The following is a 9,250-nucleotide window of genomic DNA, read 5'->3' on the forward strand; positions in this document are numbered from 1 at the left end:
CAACCACTTTTTATTAGAAAAAGACAGGTCAATAGGCCTATATGAAAGAATCCTAAACATTGATACAAAAGGTTTTACAATTGATTCTGTTACGTTTAGGCATGCTTGAGAACATTACAAAAATCAAGGAAAATATATTTACCACAAAGGCATAATTTTCAAGATGGCACCCAGGATGGTTGCCGGGAGCTTGAAATGGCTATATCTCAATTATTCTATTTATAGAATAATATATATCTTACACCAAAACCACCTTTCTAGGTTGTATAATAATTGAGATATAGACATTTTAAGCTCCCGGCAGCCATCCTGGGTGCCATCTTGAAAATGATTGGATTTTTGGGATGTTCTCAAGCATGCCTAAAGGTACTAGAATCAATTGAAACCCTTTTGTATCAATGTTTAGGGAGGTTTAGTGCTATTCTTCCATACAGTATATGCCTATTGACCTGTCTATTTCTCATAAAAAGTGCTTGTTTAACATAAGGCTGAAGATTACCACCTCAGAATGAAATACTGTGGGTAAATTATACATTTCCTGAATCCTTATGCTCATGTCTGTATTCCAGTTGTTGTGTTTTGTGTCTCTGATGTTTCTTGATGGCACAGAACTAAAAGAAAATATATGGTTTAGGCAGAATTTGTTATTTTCATTTATTTATTAAGGTTTGAAGAGCTCCAGTGACCACTCTACTTATCATACATATTCACAAAGGGGCTTGAATGAAAGCTCAAGGTGTCCCCTTAAAAATGATACCAAACATATAATATAAAACATTATGTCCTGAACATGAGCTAATAAAAAGGTATGTACCTGTGTCTAAAATGCAATTTTTCAAAGTTCTTCCTCCATTACGCATTGTGGTATCATGTCGTCCAGATCTCTTGTCATAGGATGAAGGTGTAAAGGGGTTTGCAGCGATACTGCAGCAGTTGCATAATTGATGTGAAGTTCCTGCTTATCTCGTCAAACCTGTTGTCCATCTTCACGTCAGCTCTGTCTATCTTAATGGTCATCTCCTGAAGTTCCTCGTCTCGCTCCTTATCAGACTTCTTCCTCTCTTCTGAGTCATTACAAACGGTGTCTTCCAGGCGAGCGAAGCCAAGTTCTAGGGTATGAGTGGCATCGGAGAGGTCATCCAAGCGGCTGGTGTTCGTAGAGACTTCAGTGGTGATGGAACCGAGTCTCTCTTCTAATAGAGTCAGTTTATCTCCTTGATCCTTGATCTGAGCCTGTAGTTCGCTAAAAGACTTGTGGGTAGGGGAGATCGTCATCTCAATTCAGGTGAGATACCACTGTCACCTAATGAGGGACCATTTGAAAGAGAATACGGTAAAAATGTGGTAAAAGTAATATAAAGTAGGTGGACTGTATTTGAGGTGAGATGAGGTCGCTGGTAATAGTATCTCATTAGAATCTGATGATAATATATAACTAGTCGGAGAGCCCATGGCCGTCACCATTGAACCCTTATAATTACTGTATAAAGGTAGGCTCTGTTGATGCACTAATTCTATAATGCATCTATTCAATATTCTTCTATGAGTCTCGGTATCTGAATCTATCTCTAGATATCTCTGTAGATCTGTATACTTCTATATTCTTCTATATTTCTTCGGTATATAGCATGTCGAGGGACAATAACGTTCTGTCTGTCTCGATTAAAGTTCTGTGGCTAAGTTCTTCCTCCATTACGCATGGTGGTATCATGTCGTCCAGATCTCTTGTCATAGGATGAAGGTGTAAAGGGGTTTGCAGCGATAGCCTGCAATAAGGGCCTATGATTGGTAGAATGGTTTCCTAAGAATGTTATAGGATTTCCAGTCCAAATCTTCCACTGGTCTGCTTGTAATTCTAGGAAGTCAATAAGATCCTGAAAAGAAGGCAGTTCATTCTTAGCTCTGATGTTCGAACCATGAGTGATCCAACTATCTGCTATCCTGTCAGGTAATTTAGTCACGAGGCTACTCATATAAGAAGGAACGTCTACGAATCGCTCGAAAGGTGAACCATGCAATCGGATTTTAACTTGACAAAGGAACCTTGTAAGTCGTTCATATTCTTCGTGAGTAAGGATCTGAGGCCAACGTAGTGTTCTGTCAACAAGTGCTGAGAGGATCCGCATGGGGTGCTGAAAATGGTAGTGGAGAATTTTCATTGCAGTGTCAAAGGCTTCTCGCGGATCTTGAATCAAACGGCATCGTTCTATAAGAGACACAGGGGAACCTTTAATAAGTGTGAAGAGTACATCAAATTTCTCCTCATCGTTCGAGGACGATGAGATATAATAATTTTTAAATGTCCTAATGAAATTGGGGTATTCTAGAAAATCGCCTGTGAATCTCCGAATGGTCGTAGGGAGTCGTTGTAGATGTATGGTGTCAAGTTGAGTCTTGTTATGAGAATCAATCAATCGTGTAGTATTCGCGTCTTGCGAAGCTATAAGGGATTGTACAACCGCCGAATTGGACACATCAAGATTAGAATTGAAGGAATGTTTGGTACATTGTGTACAAGTGAGTACTGTAGAAGATGTCTTTCGTTCAGGTTTCGGTGAAGATGGGTTGACATCTCTTGTAAGGTCGGAGATAGTAAGGGGGTCTTGATTACCCTCCAGTTCCTCTTCGAGTTCCTCCCCAAGCCGAGAAAGGCTTGAAGGTCCCTGGATATCAGCGGACCTGCCGGACTGCAGCAGTTGCATAATTGATGTGAAGTTCCTGCTTATCTCGTCAAACCTGTTGTCCATCTTCACGTCAGCTCTGTCTATCTTAATGGTCATCTCCTGAAGTTTCTCGTCTCGCTCCTTATCAGACTTCTTCCTCTCTTCTGAGTCATTACAAACGGTGTCTTCCAGGCGAGCGAAGCCAAGTTCTAGGGTATGAGTGGCATCGGAGAGGTCATCCAAGCGGCTGGTGTTCGTAGAGACTTCAGTGGTGATGGAACCGAGTCTCTCTTCTAATAGAGTCAGTTTATCTCCTTGATCCTTGATCTGAGCCTGTTGTTCGCTGAAAGACTTGTGGGTAGGGGAGATCGTCATCTCAATTCAGGTGAGATACCACTGTCACCTAATGAGGGACCATTTGAAAGAGAATAAGGTAAAAATGTGGTAAAAGTAATATAAAGTAGGTGGGCTGTATTTGAGGTGAGATGAGGTCGCTGGTAATAGTATCTCATTAGAATCTGATGATAATATATAACTAGTCGGAGAGCCCATGGCCGTCACCATTGAACCCTTATAATTACTGTATAAAGGTAGGCTCTGTTGATGCACTAATGTTCTATAATGCATCTATTCAATATTCTTCTATGAGTCTCGGTATCTGAATCTATCTCTAGATATCTCTGTAGATCTGTATACTTCTATATTCTTCTATATTTCTTCGGTATATAGCTAATTTATAACTAAATATGACGTCATGTCGTGACGCGTCATGCTTGTTTCCTCGACATTTTAAGCTGCCGGCAGCCATCCTGGGTGCCATCTTGAACAAGTAGGTCGGGAGTGGCTTATTGTCGGTATCAGCCGGTAACACGCGGGAGTCTGTCCCCGTTACAATGCGCTAGACCCCTGGGAGATGGACTGCTGAGGTGGAGCGCCACACCTACCATCAGCTCCCAGTACTTGCCGCACGACTTGCCAAGCCGTGCTACTCATACGCTGAGTTGGCGGTGCCCGGAATCGAACCCATGACCTTGCGGTACAAAGGCAAGAGCTCTACCGACTGAGCTACCCGGGCACAAAATATCATTGAAAATGATATGCTTTTATGGTTAATATATCTTCCTGGATTTTTGGGATGTTCTCGAGCATGCCTAAAGGTACCAGAATCAATTGAAACCCTTTTGTATCAATGTTTAGGGAGGTTTAGTGCTATTCTTTCATACCGTATATGCCTATTGACCTGTCTATTTCTCATAAAAAGTGCTTGTTTAACATAAGGCTGAAAATTACCACCTCAGAATGAAATACTGTGGGTAAATTATACATTTCCTGAATCCTTATGCTCATGTCTGTATTCCAGTTGTTGTGTTTTGTGTCTCTGATGTTTCTTGATGGCACAGAACTAAAAGAAAATATATGGTTTAGGCAGAAATTGTTATTTTCATTTATTTATTAAAGTTTGAAGAGCTCCAGTGACCACTCTACTTATCATACATATTCACAAAGGGGCTTGAATGAAAGCTCAAGGTGTCCCCTTAAAAATGATACCAAACATATAATATAAAACATTATGTCCTGAACATGAGCTAATAAAAAGTTATGTACCTGTGTCTAAAATGCAATTTTTCAAAGGGGGATGGTAACTTTAGCAGCTGATAACACCACTTAAGCTACCTGTCTGCAAGGTCTATCATATCAAAACTTAATCTAGAGATGTATAGGAATAAAAAAATCACAACTAGATATGTAAATGTTTTGTTCTTAGCCTAAGGACTATGTGGTGTGTGTGTGTGTGTGTGTGTGTGTGTGTGTGTGTGTGTGTGTGTGTGTGTGTGTGTGTGTGCGTGCGCGTGTGTGCGTGCGTGCGTGCGTGCGTGCGTGTGTGTGTGAGTGTGTGCATGCACTACTTTACAGCACTTACAGCATCTATGCCCACATGCAATGAAACAGAGAGGGGGGGTGTCTTTCATTTGAAATAATCATAATTTGCCTAATTCTCAACCCTGGGGTCAGTTGCCATCCCCTAGTGCAGGGATCAGCAACCTTTTTGAAATGAAGTGCCATGTTTTTATTTTCTAGATACTGTAGTCAGTGTGCCATGTCAACATAACTTTTAATGACGCCATCAAATATTTTGACATATTTTGATTGGTGGGACATTGTTATAAGATCATTTGACTAGAGCAATAATCCACCTATCTCCCCAACTCCCTCCTCAGTCAAAGTTCAGAGTTTTAATGAATGTAGAATTATGTGCAGGATGTAATTTTCTGTTAATTAGCTAACTTCATTTAATAGAGCATGTTTTAAAAAAAGATTTGTTTTTAAAATAAAAATCCTCTCTCTCACACTTTTGCCAGTGGGCCAGTGATCACCCTCCCCTGTGCCAATGTTGGCACCAAGCCCCCAGAATGGCTTGTAAATATTGAAGCCGCCACCGTTCTCTATCTTATATAACTCTATGTTTGGCACCCGTGCTTATAAGGTTGCCTACCCCTGCCCTATGTTTGCATTTAGCCTCACATTCGGTTATTTTCTGCATTATTTTTTACACTTCTGAATGTTTTCTTTTCTCATTTTACATCGGTGCTGAGTGCAGCTCAATTAACGCCCGTGCCCTATTTTGGCCATGTGATTGATTATCTAAAGGTAAACGTTAAAAAATGTCTACTGCTTGGAATTATGGCAAACTGCTGCTCTTAAACCTTTGAAGGTCGCGCCAATAAGAAAGCTGTCAAAAAAATATTTCTTTGCATTTTCTATTCCCTTTAGGCAATAATAACAACAATCAATTGTTTTTTTACAATACACCCCCCCAGTTATTAAAATATAAGCCTCTACCAAATGGTAGACATGTCGTTAATGTTAAAGGTGCATTTAATAGGGTAACATTTTTAACTGATAGCTATAAAAATTAAACGTCTCCAGTTGATTACTTACATTAAAACAAAAACATTTTTGTTTTCTGAAATTATATTTTTAAATATGCAAATAAGGCATTATATGCACACAAATGTCCAATTTGCATGTATTTTGAGGACATAAATCTGAAGATTGGATAACGGCAAATTCAAAACTATTGTTTCATTTTCTTGACATAATAGTGACAAATTACAGATGATGAACTTTAGAGAATAATGTTGAACTTTGATAATTAGGGAACAGGTGAACTGTGTATTGTTGATTAGACACTACTCTTTTACCACTAACAGGCATCTTAACCATTTGGTAGAGCATATGTTTTAAACAAGACTATTAACTATTTCATATATTATAATGCAAAAACAAAACAAAACTAAAAAATAAAATAAAAAAAATCAATGTATCATAACAACAACAACAATGAATTAGTAGAAGTTGTAATTATTCATAGTAAATGGTATGTTTTTAATACTTTAGTTTTACTTGCACTACCTTTACCATCAACGGACACATCTACCGTTTGGTAAAGCATGTTTTCAAAAAATAATTTGACCATAATTAGATTTATTTTTATTGCACTTTATTACATATGCATGTTCAGTAACATCTCTGAGATGATAATATGTAAAAAGAATCATCCTAGCTTTGAAATTCCTGCAGGAGAGAGCCAAGCTGTCAGGAGTGATTTCCTCTGTGTCACATGACTTGGAAAGCATGGTGTGTGAAGTCACTGCACCCTCAGGTGGATATTATTGGCCATCAAGCACCTCAACCAAATGGTAGAGATGGCTGGATGAGGTTGAGTTCATTTCACCATTGTTTTCAAAGAGAAATATGGACTTAAAATGTGCTCTACCATTTGGTTGAGAGAACCATCAAAGGGTTAAAATGGCAGCAATGGGGTGGGCAACTTAGATGATAGAGGGGGGCCACTACAGTATTTCCACACTCACTCCTCCAGAGCCGAGGGCCACATATACTGTCAGGCAGAACCTGTTTTCTCTGTATTTTAATCTTTTTGGTAAATGAATGCCCTACTTTGTCATTCTATTAAGTAATTGGAGCGGCCGGGTCATGTTTGCATGTTTGGAATTGTAACAGCTGAAATCAATATATCTGTATTCCGATATTAACCTAAGCTAGTAAGGTTGAGGGTCGCATGTGGCCCATGTATGGTCTATGTTTTTATGTCTATTGTAGTTACCATTACTCTTTAACTTCCTTACTTATCCCACTGCTGAGCGAGCGCTGGAGCTTTGGCACAGTATCAACTTGTGCACAGACCTGGTTGGTTTTGGCCAAAATGTCTCCATATTTTCCCAAATATGGAGCAAATTTGTTCTACTGATATGACATCAAAATGTGGAATGCCTTACCAACAGTCATCAAAAAGTGTGAAAGAGCACCTACTATATCTGCAACTTGTAACTGGTCCTGTTTGCTGTACACATTTTTTAGTGGCCAAGCCACGAAGTGGCAAAGGCCACTCATTGATATTGTACTTCATCACTATTATTCTTCCGCCACTTTTTCTCTAGTGGCTTGACCGTGCAGTCGCTTTTTACGAAACTCGGCAGTATGGTAGAGGACTATGCCAAACGGCTAAAACACGAAGCTCGCAACAATTGACCAAAGGGTGGCGCTGTAGGAAGCCTTTGAAAATGCAAACTTTGAACAGGTATATCTCATGCTCTGTTTGAGATACAGCCATGAAACCTATTATGCCCTTATGCGTCTCCTCATGCTGAACAACATTTACACTCTGACTTTTGACCTCTGACCTTTAGTTCTCCTACCATTTTGAATTATATGAAAAACAATGAAAATCTATCTCCTCCTGGGATTTTCTCGTCACGTGCACAGAACTTTATTTACATGAACTTTGGACCAATACGGTCAAACTGTCTGGTCGGATTTTCTTAAAAGTGAAACATTATTTTTTAATAATTCAATGAATATTGCAGTTTTATGCAAATTATTTTCTGCCTCTAAATCAGTGACACGTTCATGGCATTTGGCAAAGATGTAGAGGGTTAGTCCAAATATCACTGAAACCAATCTTATTCCAATTGGCCAAAGGGGGGCGCTATATGAAGCGTTTGAAAATTCAAACTTTAAACGGGCATAAGTCATGCCTCGTTTCGTTTAAAGACATGCAAGTTGCTTACACACATGCCTTGACTCAAGCGGAAGCCATCTGTGTCTTTGTTAAGTAAGTTCCGCCCTTAGATTTTCTGCCATTTTGAGCAGTTTGTAAAACGTTTAAACCCGCTTTTATTCTGGAATTTTCGCGCCACGTGCACAGAACTTTTTTTACATGAACCTTGGACCAATATCTAAAGATCCGTCAGATCGTTTTTTTTTATTGAAACCTTCTTTTTTAATAATTCAATGAATATTGCAGTTTTATGCAAATTATTCTTCTGCCTCTAAAACATACATGCAAAGTCATGATGAAGAACTACTGTAGAGGGTTAGTCCAAATATCACTGAAACCAATCTTACCCCAAATTGGCCAAAGGGGGGTGCTATATTATTTTGAAAGAAAATAAGATTGCAGGAGAATTTCAGAAACACTCGCTTACATTCACTCTGATTACTTCGAGCCTCCAAAATATGGAAACATCATTAAAATATTGTGTCACTGCTATTAAATCATTGTTTAATAAAAGGCACTCAGTGTGTCAAGTACATTACATGAAACTTTTTTTAAAACATGACCAGTTAATTATGTGTGATAGCCATAGTGGAGTGGTTAGTGCCTGTGCCCGATATGTGGAAGGTTGTGAGTTCAAACCCCATGTTGGGTTGAGTTGATGTTAACATCCTGGATGCCCACGGTGTGTGCATAACTCTTTAATGTTGACACGTCTGATAAGGTTTTATGTTAAACTGTATGGGGCTGGCGCGACTGAAGAGAAGTCTGGTTTTCCTATAGAGGCCAGTGTTATGAAATTCACAAAAGTGTATTTATCTCGTAATCTAACTCTAGATCACGTTCATGTTTAAAATGAGCCCTTCTCTACCGGCCGTAATGTTTCTGTTCTGATTGAAAGAAAATACGATCACTCGAAAATGTGAGAAATACTCAGATTACATTTACTCAGATTGCTTTCACCCCAAGCCTCCAAAATATGCCTCAAATCATGAATGCAGCCTGCTATGTGTGTGAAGTTTTGACAGACATTCCCACTAGGCCAAGGAACAGATGCCACCCTTCTCACATTGGCCCTGTTATAGCACCACCAGGGGGTCAACTTTAGCATAACACATCTTTGGAACAAAATGCCTCAAATCCCACTGTGTTTGTTTAAGCCCATAGCCCAATCAGGGACCAGAATATCCGGCAACATCATCATCAACAGCCAATGAGGGACCAGCATTCCTGTTGATGCCAGTGGTGATGCCACAGGCATCGCCAGCACGCTCTGCTGGTGCATAAGTAGGCCATACATGGCCTACTTGTGCACAAGGCATAAGTTGGCATCTCGACAGGGTGCCGTTCTTGTTATCTCTGTCCTTTTTCAAAATCTCCTTCTCTTTCTCCCCTCCCTTGAAGACCAAAATCTACTTCAATTTATGAGCTTGTGAGATAGGGAGTGCGAGGGCCTATTTGACCCTTGCTTTAATTCATTCATTTCATCATCTCGTCTTTTCTTACAGAC

This window comes from Nannobrachium achirus, assembly GCF_963921795.1.
Source record: "Nannobrachium achirus genome assembly, chromosome: 3".
Lineage (NCBI taxonomy): Eukaryota > Metazoa > Chordata > Actinopteri > Myctophiformes > Myctophidae > Nannobrachium > Nannobrachium achirus.